Consider the following 14,556-nt stretch of genomic DNA (forward strand, 5'->3'; position numbering starts at 1 on the left):
TCAGACCCCCCCAGAGCCTCAGACCCCCCCCAGAGCCTCAGACCCCCCCAGATCCTCAGACCCCCCCAGAGCCTGAGACCCCCCACAGAACCTCAGACCCCCCCCAGATCCTCAGACCCCCCAGAGCCTCAGACCCCCCCCAGAGCCTCAGACCCCCCCAGAGCCTCAGACCCCCTCCAGAGCCTCAGACCCCCCCAGATCCTCAGACCCCCCCCAGAGCCTCAGACCCCCCCAGAGCCTCAGACCCCCTCCAGAGCCTCAGACCCCCCCCAGAACCTCAGACCCCCCCTAGAGCCTTAGACCCCCCCCGAGCCTCAGACCCCCCCCGAAAGCCTCAGACCCCCCCAGAGGCTCAGACCCCCCCAGAGCCTCAGACCCCCCAGAGCCTCAGACCCACCCCAGAACCTCAGACCCCCCCAGAGCCTCAGACCCCCCCCAGAGCCTCAGACCCCCCCTAAACCCCACAGCCCCCCCTGGAGCCCCCAGGGAGCCCCCCCAAAACCTGAGCTCCCCCAATAGCCCCCCCCCAAACCTGGACATCCCCCAGAGACCCCCCCACATTCCCCCCCCACACTGAATCCCCCCTAAAGCCCCCCCAATCCCTTACCCCCCCCCCCAGAGCACCCCCTCAGGACCCCCCCAGCCCCCCCAAATCCCCCTCCCCCTCTGCCCCCCCCAGGACCTGCAGCAGAAGCTCCAGGAGAGGATTCTGGACCCCAGGCTGCTGCAGGAGGCCAAAGAGGCTCAGGTGGGACCCCCCCAGAGCCCCCCAAATGCCCCCTGACCCCCCCATGACACCCCCCAAACCCACCCTGACCCCCCCAAACCCACCCTGACCCCCCTGACTCCCCCAAATCCATCCTGACTCCCCCAGACCCCTCCCAAGCCCCTCCTGACCCCCCAAACTTATCCCTGTCCCCCCCCCAAACCCCCACCCTGCCCCACTTGATCTCCCCCAGGCCCCTCCCTGCCCCCCCCAAACCCCCCCGGACCCCCCCCCAGGACCCTTCCTGTCCCACCCCCACCCCCCCCAGCTGCCCCCAGTCCATCTCTGGCCCCCCCAGGCCCCTTCCCTGCCCCCCCCCGACCCCTCCCCGTTCCCCCCAGGCCCCCCCCACCCCTTCCCAAGCCCCTCCAGGCCCCCCCCAAGCCCCTCCAGACCCCCCCAAACCTATCCCTGCCCCCCCCCGACCCCTCCTGGCTCCCCCCGGAGCCCCTGGGGGAGCTGCCCCCCCTCAGGCCCTGCCCTGTGCCCCCCCCAGAGGCTGCAGTTCCCCCAGGGGCTGCCGGAGCTGGGCTCAGACTCCCTGCGCCTGGCCCTCTGCTCCCACAACGCCCACGGTGAGTGCCCGCAGCGCCCCCGGCGGTGTACTGCGGTACTGCAGGGACACACACAGCCCCCAGAGCCCCCCGGCGGTGTACTGCGGTACTGCAGGGACACACACAGCCCCCAGAGCCCCCCGGCGGTGTACTGCGGTACTGCAGGGACACACACAGCCCCCAGAGCCCCCCGGCGGTGCACTGCGGTACTGCAGGGACACACACAGCCCCCAGCGCCCCCCCGGCGGTGCACTGCGGTACTGCAGGGACACACACAGCCCCCATCACCCCGGCGGTGCACTGCGGTACTGCAGGGACACACACAGCCCCCCCAGCGCCCCCGGCGGTGCCCCACGGTACTGCAGGGACACACACAGCCCCCCAGAGCCCCCCCGGCGGTGCCTCGCGGTACTGCAGGGACACACACAGCCCCTAGAGCCCCCCGGCGGTGCACTGTGGTACTGCTAGGGACACACACAGCCCCCAGAGCCCCCCGGCGGTGCACTGTGGCACTGCAGGGACCTAAGCAGTCCCCAGAGCCTCCTGTAGGCATCCTGCGGCACTGCAGCCCCCCACGCCCCCCGATGGTACACTGTGGTACTACAGGGAACCTACAGCCCCCCAGGACCCCCAACACCCCCCAGCTGTACGCTGCAGCACTTCAGGGACCCACAGAGCCCCGGAGCGGGCAGCACCCAGTGCCACTGCAGGGACCCAACAGCCCCCCCAGACCCCCCTGGCACCCCCTGTGGACATGCAGGATCCCCAGAGCCCTGCAGTGCCCCCCAGTGGCACCCTGCGTGTTGTGCAGGGACCCACAGCAGCCACCAGGGATCCACAGCGCCCCCTGGTGGCACACAGCAGTGCCACAACCACTCCCAGAGACCCCCACTGTGCCACAGCGCCCCCCAGCGCCCCCTGGCGGCGTACAGTGCCCCTCCGTGCCCCACAGCGGCACCACAGCACCCCCGAGGGACCCACAGAGACCCCCAGTGGCACCACAGCGCCCCCCAGCAGCACCCAGCAGTGCCACAGCGCCCCCCAGTGGCACCCAGTGGTGCTACAGTGACCCCCAGAGAACCTCGGGGTCACCACAGCACACCCAGAGACCCCCCTGGGGGTGGGGGCCACCAGGTGGAGCAGGGAGGATGTCCTGGGGGCTACCCAAGGCTCATGGGGGGCAGCCAAGGCTCCTGAGTGCCAGGCTGGGTGGGGCGGGCCGGGCTGGGGCTGGGGGGGGCTGGCTGGGGTGGTGGGGCCGGGCTGGGGCGGTGGGGCCTGGGCTGGGGCTAGGGGGGGGCGGGCAGGGTGGGCGCCGGGTGGCAGGCTGAGGGCGCTGTGCGCTGCGGCAGGAGCGGAGCTGCAGCTGGAGCTGGCAGCGGCTCTGCGCTTCCGGCGCTTCTGCAACAAGGTCTGGAACTGCCTGCGCTACGTCCTGGCGGCCCTGCAGCGCCTGCCACGCCCCCCGACACGAACCCAGGTGAGACACGCCCCCCGGAGACACGCCCCCAAGTCAGACACGCCCCCCCGACACGCCCCAGGTGAGACACACCCTCAGTCACGCCTCAGGTGAGACAGTGAGACACGCCCCAGGTGAGACACGCCCCCGGAGACACGCCCCAGGTGGAGACACGCCCCAGGTGAGACATGCCCCCACCAGACACGCCCCAGGTGAGACACGCCCCCCAGACAAGCCCCAGGTGAGACACACCCCCCAGACACGCCCCAGGTGAGACGCCCCAGGTGAGACACACACCCCCAGACACACCCCAGATGAGACACGCCCCAGGTGAGACACGCCCCAGGTGAGACACGCCCCCCAGACACGCCCCAGGTGAGACACGCCCCCCCAGACACGCCCCAGGTGAGACACGCCCCAGGTGAGACACGCCCCCCAGACACGCCCCAGGTGAGACACGCCCCAGGTGAGACACGCCCCCCAGACACGCCCCAGATGAGACACGCCCCAGGTGAGACAGTGAGACACGCCCCAGGTGAGACACGCCCCCGGAGACACGCCCCAGGTGAGACACGCCCCAGGTGAGACATGCCCCCACCAGACACGCCCCAGGTGAGACACGCCCCTCAGACAAGCCCCAGGTGAGACACACCCCCCAGACACACCCCAGATGAGACACGCCCCAGGTGAGACGCCCCAGGTGAGACACACACCCCCAGACACACCCCAGATGAGACACGCCCCAGGTGAGACACGCCCCAGGTGAGACACGCCCCCCAGACACCGCCCCAGGTGAGACGAGACCGCCCCCCAGACACGCCCCAGGTGAGACACGCCCCCAGGTGAGACACGCCCCCCCAGACACGCCCCAGGTGAGACACGCCCCAGGTGAGACACGCTCCAGGTGAGACACGCCCCCCAGACACGCCCCAGATGAGACACGCCCCAGGTGAGACAGTGAGACACGCCCCCAGTTGAGACACGCCCCAGGTGAGACACGCCCCCAGACACGCCCCAGGTGAGACACGCCCCAGGTGAGACACGCCCCCCAGACACGCCCACAGGTGAGACACGCCCCCCAGACATACCCCAGGTGAGACACGCCCCCCAGACACGCCCCAGATGAGACACGCCCCAGGTGAGACACGCCCCCCCCAGACACGCCCCAGGTGAGACACGCCCCAGGTGAGACACGCCCCCCCAGACACGCCCCAGGTGAGACACGCCCCAGGTGAGACAGTGAGACACGCCCCAGGTGAGACACGCCCCCCCCCAGACACGCCCCAGGTGAGACACGCCCCCCCAGACACGCCCAAGATGAGACATGCCCCAGGTGAGACATGCCCCCCAGACACGCCCCAGGTGAGACACGCCCCCCAGACACGCCCCAGGTGAGACACGCCCCAGGTGAGACATGCCCCAGGTGAGACACGCCCCCCCAGACACGCCCCAGGTGAGACACGCCCCCCAGACATGCCCCAGGTGAGACACGCCCCCCAGACACGCCCCAGGTGAGGCACGCCCCCCAGACACGCCCCAGGTGAGACACGCCCCCCCAGACACGCCCCACATGAGACACGCCCCAGGTGAGACACGCCCCCCAGACACACCCCAGGTGAGACACGCCCCAGGTGAGACACGCCCCCCCAGACACACCCCAGGTGAGACACGCCCCAGGTGAGACACGCCCCCCCAGACACGCCCCTGGTGAGACATGCCCTCTGTCACGCCCCATGTGAGACATGCCCCATACATGCCTCCAGGTGAGACACACCCCTGACACGCCCCCAGGTCAGACATGCCCTAAGGTGAGACACACCCCCCAGACATGCCCTAGGTCAGACACACCCCAGGTGAGACACGCCCTTCCCCCCCGACACACCCCAGGTGAGACACGCCCCAGGTGAGACACATACACCCAGACACGCCCCAGGTCAGACACATCCCCAGACACCCCCCAGGTGAGACACGCCCCCCAGACATGCCCCAGATGCACCTAGGTGAGCCACGCTCCAGCCATGCCCCCTGGTGACACACGCCCCCAGACACTCCCCCAGGTGAGAGACAACCCCCAGGCACGCCCCCCCCCGAAAGATGCCCCCCAGACGCGCCCTTAGGTGAGACTCCCCCAGGCATGCCCCTAGTTGAGACACGCCCCCAGACACACCCCCAGGTGAGACACACCCCCAGGTGAGACACACCCGGACACGCCTCCTCGTGTGACACATGCCCCCAGGCATGCCCCTAGGTGAGAGACGCCCCCAGGTGGGACACATGCACCCCGACACGCCCCCAGGTGAGACACGCCCCCCCAGACACACCCCCAGGCCCCCGGGTGCGACACGGCACCCGCCCTGACCTGCCCTGACACACCCTGACACGCCCCCAGCCCTGGCCCAGCCCTGCAGGTGTGCAGCAGGGACACCTCCCAGCACCACCCACGGACACCCTGCAGCCTCTTCCTTCCTCTCTGCTCTGCTTTCTCTTTCTCCTCCTCCTCCTCTTTCTCCCGCTTTCTTCTCTTCATTCTTCTCCTTCTGCTCTTCCTTCTCCTCCTCTTTGTCCTTCTTTTTTTCCTTCTTTTTCTGCTCTTCCTCCCTCTTCTCCCTCTCCCTTTTCTCTTCTCCTCCTTCTCCTTCTCTCTCCTTCTCCTCCTCCCTGGTCTTCACCAAGGGCTTGGGGAGGTCAGGAGGGAGTTCCCCCCACCCCTTTGGGCCTTCTTCCACTTCCTCCTCTTCCTGCCCAGGTGCTGCCAGGCCATCCCCTGTCCCGCTGGGTGCTGAGCAGGCTGCTGCAGGCTGTGGGGGAGGTCAACAGGAGGCTGGAGGCCCTGGAGGTCCACACAGCCCTGGCTGCTGTCCACCACTTCTGGCTCAGGACCTTCTGTGGATGTCTACCTGGTGAGTGCCAGGGGGGCACAGCTGAGGGGGTCCCAGCCACCTTCTGGGGGCCCTTCCAGGGGTTGGAGGCCAACAAAGGGTCATGGAGGCCACCAAAGGGTCATGGAGGACCTCCTGGAGGCCACCAAAGGGCCATGGACGTGCACTCTTGGCCTCTACCCCCTTGAGAACCTCTTTTGAGTTGATGGAGATCTCCTGAACCTCCTTGGAGGACCTCAAGGAGGTTCCTTTGGCCTCTCCTCTTGGCCTCCATCCTGTTAGCTCCCAAGAGGCCTCCAGAGCCACCTGGGAAGACCTGAAGGAGGTTCCCTTGGTCTCCATCCCCTCCTTGCCTTCTCTCACCCAACTTTGAGCCTTCTTCTCCTCCTCTTCTTCCTTCTTCTCCTTCCCCCCCGCCCCAGGAGGTCTCCAAAGTCCTCCTCAGGGACCCCCAGGTGGCTGAGGAGACCCTCAGCACCCTCCTGAGCTGCTCTGACCTCGGCCTTCGCCTCCTGGCCCCCTTCAGCCCCTTCCTGGCCGAAGAGCTCTGGCAGAGGCTCCCCAAGACCCCCAGGACCCCCCCCAGCATCTGCCTGGCCTCCTTCCCAGACCCCCAGAGCCTGGTGAGTGCCTCCCCCCTCCCCACTTCCTCCTCTTTTCCTCTCCCCTCGCCCCAACCCCCTTTGCCCCTCCCAAACCATTTGCCCCCCCCAATTCCTCTGCTCCCCCCCTTAAGGCCCTTCTTGATCCCCCCCCAACCTTTTGCTCCCCCCAGACCCCCTCTACCCCCCCTCACCCCCATTGGACCCCCCCCAATCCCCTCCAGCCCCTTTGCCCCTCCCCCAATCCCTTCCCCTCCCTCCCCCTGACCTCTCTGGATGCCCCAAACGCTTTACCCCTCCCCAACCCCTTTGGACCCTGTCCTCCTTCCCCCTCCCCCTTTGCCCCCTGCCAAACTCCTCTGGTCCCCCAAAGAGGGGTTTGGCTCCGCCCCCAACTCTTGCCTCCCTTTTGCCCCTCCCCCCCCAGGCTCATTGGCACTGCCCCGAGGCGGAGGCCCAGGTGGAGGCCATGATGGAGGTGGTGAAGGCTGCCAGGGGCCTGAGGGACACCTTGAGGCTGGGAGCTGCTCGGCTGCCCTGTGAGCGAGGGGGGAAGAGGCCAAGATGGCTGCTGGGGGGGTGGGGAGGGGAGATCTGGGGGTCTCAGCATGCCTTGGGGTAGTCAAGATGGCTGCCAGGGGCCCTGTGTCCCAGTGTGCTTTGGGGTAGTCAAGATGGCTGCCAGGAGCTTCAGATCCCAGCATGCTTTGGGCTTCCAAGATGGCTGCCAGAGGGTGGGGCAGGTTGAGATCTGGGGGTCCCAGCGTGCTTTGGGGTAGTCCCAGCATGCTCTGGGGCCCTTGCAATGGCTGCCAGGGTGGCCTACATGTCCCAGCATGCACCTGGCTTCCTTCCCCCCCCCTTTGTCCCCCCCCCCCCCCCATGATGGCGGCTCCCACTGCAAGGCGAGCCGTCAATCCCAGCATGCCTTGGGGCACTCTGAATGGCTGCCACCGTCCCAGCATGCACCTGGCTATGCCCCGCCCCCTCCCCTCCCCTGGGGCGCCGCCATCTTGCCCCTGCCCCTCCCCTGCCCCGGGCGCTGCCATCTTGGCCCCTCCCCCTCCCCTGGGCGCCACCATCTTGCCCCCTTCCCTCCCCTCCCCCGGGCGCCGCCATCTTGCCCCGCCCCCTCCCCTCCCCCGGGCGCCGCCATCTTTCCCCTCCTCCCTCCCGCAAGTGGCCGTGCAGTGCCCGGCGGGGGACGGTGGATTGGCTGGCGGCTCTAGGCCCCTCCTCCAGACCCTGGCCAGGGCGGGGTCCTGCGGCTCCTCCCCCCGGGGGCGGAGCCTGAGCTGGGCCCCGGCTGGGTGGAGGCCTCGGCAGGGCCTGGGACCCGAATCTGGCTCAGCCTGGGGGTGAGTGGGGGAGGGGCAGGGGGGAGGGGCCAGGGGCGGGGGGGGGGAGGGGAGGGGAGGGAGGGGAGGCAAGCGGAAAGAGGGGGGAGGGGGGGGGAGGGGCAATGTGGGGCAGCTGGAGGGCCCCAGGGCATGCTGGAAGCTGGGGGACCTGGAGCAGGGTGGGGACAGGATCCCAGGGCATTATGGGATGTCTGAGGAGGACCCCCAGGAGCATTGTGGGATGCTGGGGGATGGGCATCCTGTGGAGGTTCCCCTGGGGCCTCCCTCCCCTCCCTCCCCTTCCTCCCCTCTCCTTTCCCTCCTCCCCCTTCTCCCTTCCCACCATTCCCTCTCCCTCCCCTCCCTTTCCCCCTCCCCCCTTCCTTCTCCCCCTCCCTCTCCTCCTTTCCCCCTTTCTTCCTTCTCTCCCTCTCTCTCCCCTTCCCCTCCCTCTCTCCCTGCTTCCCTCCCCTCTTCCCTCTCTCTCCTTTCCTCTCTTCCATTCCCTTTCTCTTCCTCCCCTCCCTCCCCTCTCTCCTCTCCCTTCCCCCCTGTTCCCTTCCCTCCCTCCCCTGTTCCCTTCTCTCCTCTTCCCCTCTCCCTCCCTCTCTCCCCCTCGCCTCCCTTTCCTCCCCTCTCTTCTCTTTCTCCCTCCTCTGTTCCCTTCCCTCCTCTCCCTCTCTCCCCTCCCTCCCTCCTCTCCCCCTCCCCCACACCACCCCTTCCCCCTTCCCCCTCCCTCCTCTCCCCTCCTTCCCCCTCCCCCTCCCTCCCTCTCCCCCCCAGAGCCCTTTGGGAGGAGGGAGGAGGAGGAGTAGGCTGTGGGGGAGACTTTGGGAGCCCTTCATCCCCCCTCCTAGCTCATTAGGGTCTACCTGGGGGGGCCCCTCGGTGCATTATGGGATAGCACAGGATCCCCCCTCCCCCCCTACGACCCCTCCCTCCCCACTGCCTCCCTCTCCCTCCAGGGCCTGCAGGACCCCAGAGGCCACAGGGGGCAGCTGCTGGCTCGGAGCCGAAGCCTCCAGAGACAGCTCCAGGGCCCTGGAGGGGGACAACAAGACCCCCCCCGACCCCCAGCAGGTGCCCTCCCCCCCCAATTAACCTAATTAGCAGCAGCCACTAATTAATAGAAGCTCTGAAGGAGGTTTCATTAACCTAATTAGCTTGGGGGGGGGGGGGGGCGGGGAATGGGTAATGGGGGCTGGGGGAGGGGAAGGAGGAGGGACTAATTAGGGGTGGAGAGGACTAATTAGGCTCTGGGAGGGGCTAATTAGGGGTGGAGAGAACTAATTAGGTTGGGGGGTGGCTGGGTAACGAGGGCTGGGGGAGGGTCAGTCAGGGCTGGGGGAGTTAATTAAACCTGGGGGGTGGTTAATTAGTGGGGGTGGGGATGGTTAATTGGGTCTGGGGGAGGTTAACTGGGGGGGGGGGGGGCTGCTTCATTAGCCCCTAATTAGCTCTAATTAATTACCCTCCCTCCCCCTCCCAGGTTGCCTCCCTGCAGTCAGAGCTCTCTCGCCTGGCTCAGGCCCTCAAGGCCTTCGACCCCCCCAGGGATCCAGGACCCCTCCCCAAGTGATCCAGGACCCCCCCCCCGGGGATCCAGGACCCCCCCCCCCAGGGATCCAGGACCCTCCCCCATAAATTAAAGCCCCCCCTTGCCCCTGCCCCCTGCTGTGGCCTGGTTCTTGGTGTCCCCAAGGCAGGGAGGGGGGCAGGGGGGAGTGGGGGGAGGGCCCTGAAACTCTTGGAGGGGGGGGTCCCTAGAGGGGGGAGGGAGGGGCCCCCAGCCACGCCCACCCCTGCCCCCTCCCCCCCTCCCCTCCCCCCGCTCCAGGAGCTGCTTCCTGCTGCTGGCACCACTGGGACCCACCCCAGAGCTGGCACCTGCGGCCCCCACAGGTACCTGGGACCCCCCCCCGGCACCCCCAGACCCCTCCTCTGTCCCTTTGTCCCTCCCCAGATCCCTCCTGTGTCCCCTTGACCCCCCCCAGACCCCCCCAGACCCCCCCAGTGTTCCCTTGACCCCCCCACACCCCTCCTCTGTCCCTTTATCCCCCCCCCAGGACCCTCCCAGGGTCCCCTTGCACCCCCCCCCGTGTCCCCCAGTCCCCCCCCCGGGTCCCCCTGATCCCCCCAGACCCCCCCCTCAGTGTCCCCCCCCGGTGTCTCTTTGCCCCCTCCAGACCTTCTCTATCCCCTCACCCCCTCCCCAGTGACCCTTTGCCCTCCCCGGGGTCCCCTTGCCCCCCCAGCCCCCTGCCCCCCTTCCTGCCCCCTCTGTGCCCCCTGCCCCCACCAGTCCCCCGCCCCTCTGCCCCCCCTGTGACCTCCCTGCCCGCCCTGTGACCTCCCTGTCCCCTCTCTCCCCTCCCCCCAGGTCCCTGCCGATGGCTGAGGGCTGCTCCGGGGCTGCCCCCTCCTGGCCCCTCCTCGGGGGGGAGGGGACAGAGGCCACCCCCCGAGGGGACAGCGCCGGGGGGGGCAGCCTGGGGGGCTGGGACAGAGCAGAGAGGTCCCCAAGGGGGGGGGAGGGGACCCCGGGGGGCAGGGGGGGGAACCCCTGGGGCCAGCCCTGCTTGGGGACAGCCTTGGGGACCCCCAGGGCTTGGAGACTCCTCCTGGGGGGGGGCCAGGGGGGGGGGCAGGGAGGGGACAGAGGTTGGGGACAGAGCTGGCACCACCCCAGGGGACACTGGGGACAGGGAGGGGACCTGGGGGGGCAGTGGGGACAGAGCCTTCAGGGACAGAGCTGGCACTGCCCCAGGGGACTCTGGGGGCAGGGAGGGGACCTGGGGGGGGCCCTGGGGACAGAGCCTTCAGGGACAGAGCTGACACTGCCCCAGGGGACTCTGGGGGCAGGGAGGGGACCTGGGGGGACCCTGGGGCCAGAGCCTTCAGGGACAGAGCTGGCACTGCCCCAGGGGACTCTGGGGACAAGGAGGGGACCTGGGGGGGCCCTGGGGCCAGAGCCTTCAGGGACAGAGCTGGCACTGCCCCAGGGGACTCTGGGGGCAGGGAGGTCACCACCCCAAGGGACACTGGGGACATGGGGGACAGGGATGGCATCAGCCCAGGGGGACTCTGGGGACAGGGAGGTCACCAGGAGGGATGCTGGGGACAGGGAGGTGCCCAGCTGCTGGGGACAAGGACACTGGGGACAGAGCTGGCACCACCCCAGGGGACACTGGGGGCAGGGAGGGGACCTGGAGGGGCAGTGGGGACACTGGGGGCAGAGCCTTTAGGGACAGAGCTGACACTGCCCCAGGGGACATTGGGGGACAGGGAGGGGACATGGAGGGGCAGTGGGGACAGAAATGGGGACAAAGCCTTTAGGGACAGAGCTGACACTGCCCCAGGGGACACTGGGGACAGGGAGGGGACATGGAGGGGGGGCAGTGAGGACAAGGATGGCATCAGCCCAGGGGACACTGGGGACCAGGAGGTCACCACCTGGAGGGGCAGTGGGGACAGAGCCTTTAGGGACAGAGCTGGCACTGCCCCAGGGGACATTGGGGACAGGGAGGGTCACCACCTGGAGGGACATTGGGAACATGGGAGGCAAGGATGGCATCAGCCCAGGGGACACTGGGGACAGGGAGGGGACCTGGAGGGGCAGTGGGGACAAGGATGGCATCAGCCCAGGGGACACTGGGGACCAGGAGGTCACCACCTGGAGGGGCAGTGGGGACAGGGAGGTGCCAGCTGCTGGGGACAAGGACACTGGGGCCAGAGCTGGCACCACCTGAGGGACCCTGGGGGCACTGGGGACAGGGAGGGGCACCCTGGGGACACCATTGAGGGCCGTGGGGGACACCCCTGGGTACCTTGGGGACACCATTGAGGGTTTTGGGGACACCCCTGGGGGCCTTGGGGACGTTCCTGGGGGCCTTGGGGACACCCTTGGGGGCCTTGGGGACACTCCTGGGGGCCTTGGGGACACCATTGAGGCTCTTGGGGACACTCCTGGGGGTCTTGGGGACATTCCTGGGGGTCTTGGAGCCACCATTGAGGGCTTTGGGGACACCATTGAGGCTCTTGGGGACACCCCTGGGGGTCTTGGGGACACCTCTGGGGACATTGGGGACACCATTGAGGGTCTTGGGGATAGTCCTGCAGACCTTGGGGACACCTCTGGGGGCCTTGGGGACACTCCTGGGGGGTTTGGGGACACTCCTGAGAGCCTTGGGACACCACTGAGGGTTTTGGGGACACCCCTGGGGGTCTTGGGCACATTCAAGGGGGTCATGGGGACACCATTGAGGCTCTTGGGGACGTTCCTGGGGGGCCTTGGGGATGCCCCTGGGGACGTTGGGGACACTCCTGGGGGGGTTGGGGACACTCCTGGGCCTTGGGGACACCTCTGGGGATGTTGGGGACACCATTTGAGGGTCTTGGGACACTCCTGGGGGTCTGGGGGACATTCCTGGGGGCCTTGGGGACAGCTCTGGGGATGTTGGGGGCACTCCTGGGGGGGTTGGGGACACTCCTGAGGGTCCTGGGGACCCCCTCGGGGGGGTTGGGGACACCCATGAGGGTCTGGGGGCCCCCCCCGGGGCCTGCTGGGGCAGCTGCGGCATCACCATCCTGGTGACGGCGCCGGGGGAGGAGCTGCCCGAGGGGGACGGCGCCGATGACGTCATCGATGATGTCAGTGGCGAGGGCACCGCCCCCCCAACCCCGCCCACCCCCTCCCGGGGGGAGGTCACCCAGGGGGCACTGCCTGGGGACCTGGCTGAGGGAGGGGGCCCCGGGGGGTGATGTCACCAGCGGGCGTGGCCTCGATGATGTCATGGATGGGCGTGACATCAATGACGTCACCAGCGGGCGATGCCCTGTGGACGTCACTACTGGGGACGACCTTGGGGTTGAGGGCCTGGCTGGGGGGGGCGTCGATGACGTCATGGGTGGGAGTGGCCTCGGTGACATCAGCAGCAGCCAGGAGCTCAGGGGTGAGGTCACTGCTGGGCGTGGCCTCAGCGATGACGTCACCGCTGGGGGGGACCTCACCTGTCAGGGAGACCTCGGTGATGTCATCACTGGGAGTGGCCTTCCCGGTGACATCACTGCTGGGCGTGGCCTCAGTGATGACATCACCGCAGGGGGCGCCCTAGGCCCTGGGGCTGACCTCGATGACGTCATCAGTGGTGGTGACCTCATCAGTGACATCATTGCCGGCGGGGCCCTGGGGGGCCTCAGCCCTGGGCGTGGCCTCGGTGACGTCACCGCTGGGGGTGGGCTCGGCGCTGATGACGTCACGGCTGGGTGGGGCCTGGACACTGATGACGTCACCAGCGGGGCGGAGCTGAGCGAGGAGCTCAGCGCCGGGGACGACCTCACCCTGCAGGCGGAGCTCAGCGATGATGACGTCAGCGAGGGGGGCGGGGCCGGCAGCCAGGGGGGTGGTGACCTCGGTGATTACATCATCAAGGGTGGGCGTGGCCTCGCCACTGACATCATTGGGGGCGTGGCCGACGACATCCAGGGAGGTGACCTCGGGGGGTGGAGACTTGGCTCCCGGTGACGTCATCGGGGGCGGGACTGACATCGATGACGTAACTGATGACATCTCCGATGACATCACCGAGGGGGGAGGGGCCCCAGCCCGGGGGGAGGTCCCCAACCCCCTGCTGGCCGCCGGCAGCCTCGGGGGGGAGCCCTGGGCCAAGGATCTTCCCCCCCGGGGGGCCCTGCCTGCCGATGACGTCACCGCAGATGACGTCACCGCAGATGACGTCAGCAACGAGGAGGAGCTCAGCCCCGAGGAGCAGAGGCTGCTCCCCCCCTGCCCCCCCGGGGATGAGCTCGGAGCAGAGCTGAGAGGGGAGGGGGGAGACGCCCGCGGGGGAGGGGCAGGTACGGGAGGGGGCGGGGCTAGAGAGGGGGAGGGGCCAAGGGGGAGGGGGTGGAGCTAAGCAGGTAGTGGCAAAGAGAAAAAAGGGGGAGGGGAGGAGCCAGGAGAGGAAGAGTTGAGGTCAAGGCTGAGGGGAGGGGCCAGGAGCTCGGGGCGGGGCTATGAGAATGGGGGCGGGGCTATGGGAAGAAGCAGATTGGAGGCTGAGGGGTGGGGCTAAGGTGGGGTGGGCGGGGCTATAAGAAAAGGGGCGTGGGAAAGAGGAGGGGCTATGAGGAAAGAGGAGGGGGGTGGGAGAGGGGGTGGGGCTGATTAGAAGGGGAGGGGTCACGGCCGAGGGGTGGGGCCAGGATGAAGGGGGAGGGGCTAGGAGAGAGAGTTGGGGCCCGAATGGGTGGGGTTGATGAGTGGCGGGGCCTGGAGGAAGTGGGCGGAGCTGGGAGGAAGGGGCGAGGCTTGAAAGGGTGGGGCTGTGGGTGGGCGTGGCTAGGATCGAGAGGGCGGGGCCTGGCTAGGGCAACGGGGCGGGGCCTGGAATGGGCGGGGCTGGGGCAGGGCGGGGTCGCACCCCAGGGGGGCGAGGCCTCGAATCGGGTCGGGCGGTAATTGGGCGTGGCAAGGACCGGGGGGTGGGGGCGAGGGATGGGGGCGGGGCTTTGCGGCCTGTGGGCGTGGCCAAGAGGCGCTTTCAGCCAGCAGGAATTGGGAGGTTGGATCCGGGGCGGGCACCGAGGGCTGGGGGCGTGGCTTACAGGGGGGCGTGGCTTGAAGTTGACCACGGCCCCACCCCCCCTCCCAGACGCCCCCCAGACGCCCCCCCCCGGCTGCCCCTTGGTCTTCCTGGCCCTCCTCTGCCTCCTGCTCCTCCTCCTCCTCCTCGCTGGGGTCTTTGCGGTAAGGACCCCCGGGGGGGGGGATGGAGGGGCCCGGGGGGAGACTTGGAGGGGTCCTGGGGGATCCTAGGGGGGTCCTGGGGGAGACTTGGAGAGGTCCTGGGGGATCCTAGGGGGGTCCTGGGTACGTCCTGGAACATCTTGGGGGGGGTCGTGGGGGGCCGTGAAGGGTTCTGGAGGGGCTTAAGGGGTCCTCAGGTGGAGCT

General features: G+C 68.7%; 1 long non-coding RNA gene across 1 annotated transcript; it reads left to right on the forward strand.

Annotated features, from left to right (window-relative positions):
• Positions 1 to 669: 669 nt before the first annotated feature.
• Positions 670 to 8,583, forward strand: LOC137461030 (uncharacterized). Its single transcript, XR_010993189.1, has 8 exons — positions 670 to 748; positions 1,263 to 1,341; positions 2,673 to 2,800; positions 5,526 to 5,679; positions 6,081 to 6,281; positions 6,688 to 6,799; positions 7,441 to 7,618; positions 8,569 to 8,583. It is a non-coding gene; the product is annotated as an uncharacterized lncRNA (long non-coding RNA).
• Positions 8,584 to 14,556: the final 5,973 nt, after the last annotated feature.

This window comes from Melanerpes formicivorus, unplaced genomic scaffold (assembly GCF_026170545.1).
Source record: "Melanerpes formicivorus ecotype bairdi unplaced genomic scaffold, bMelFor1.0.p_v2 SCAF_1066, whole genome shotgun sequence".
In the NCBI taxonomy this organism is placed as follows: Eukaryota; Metazoa; Chordata; class Aves; order Piciformes; family Picidae; genus Melanerpes; species Melanerpes formicivorus.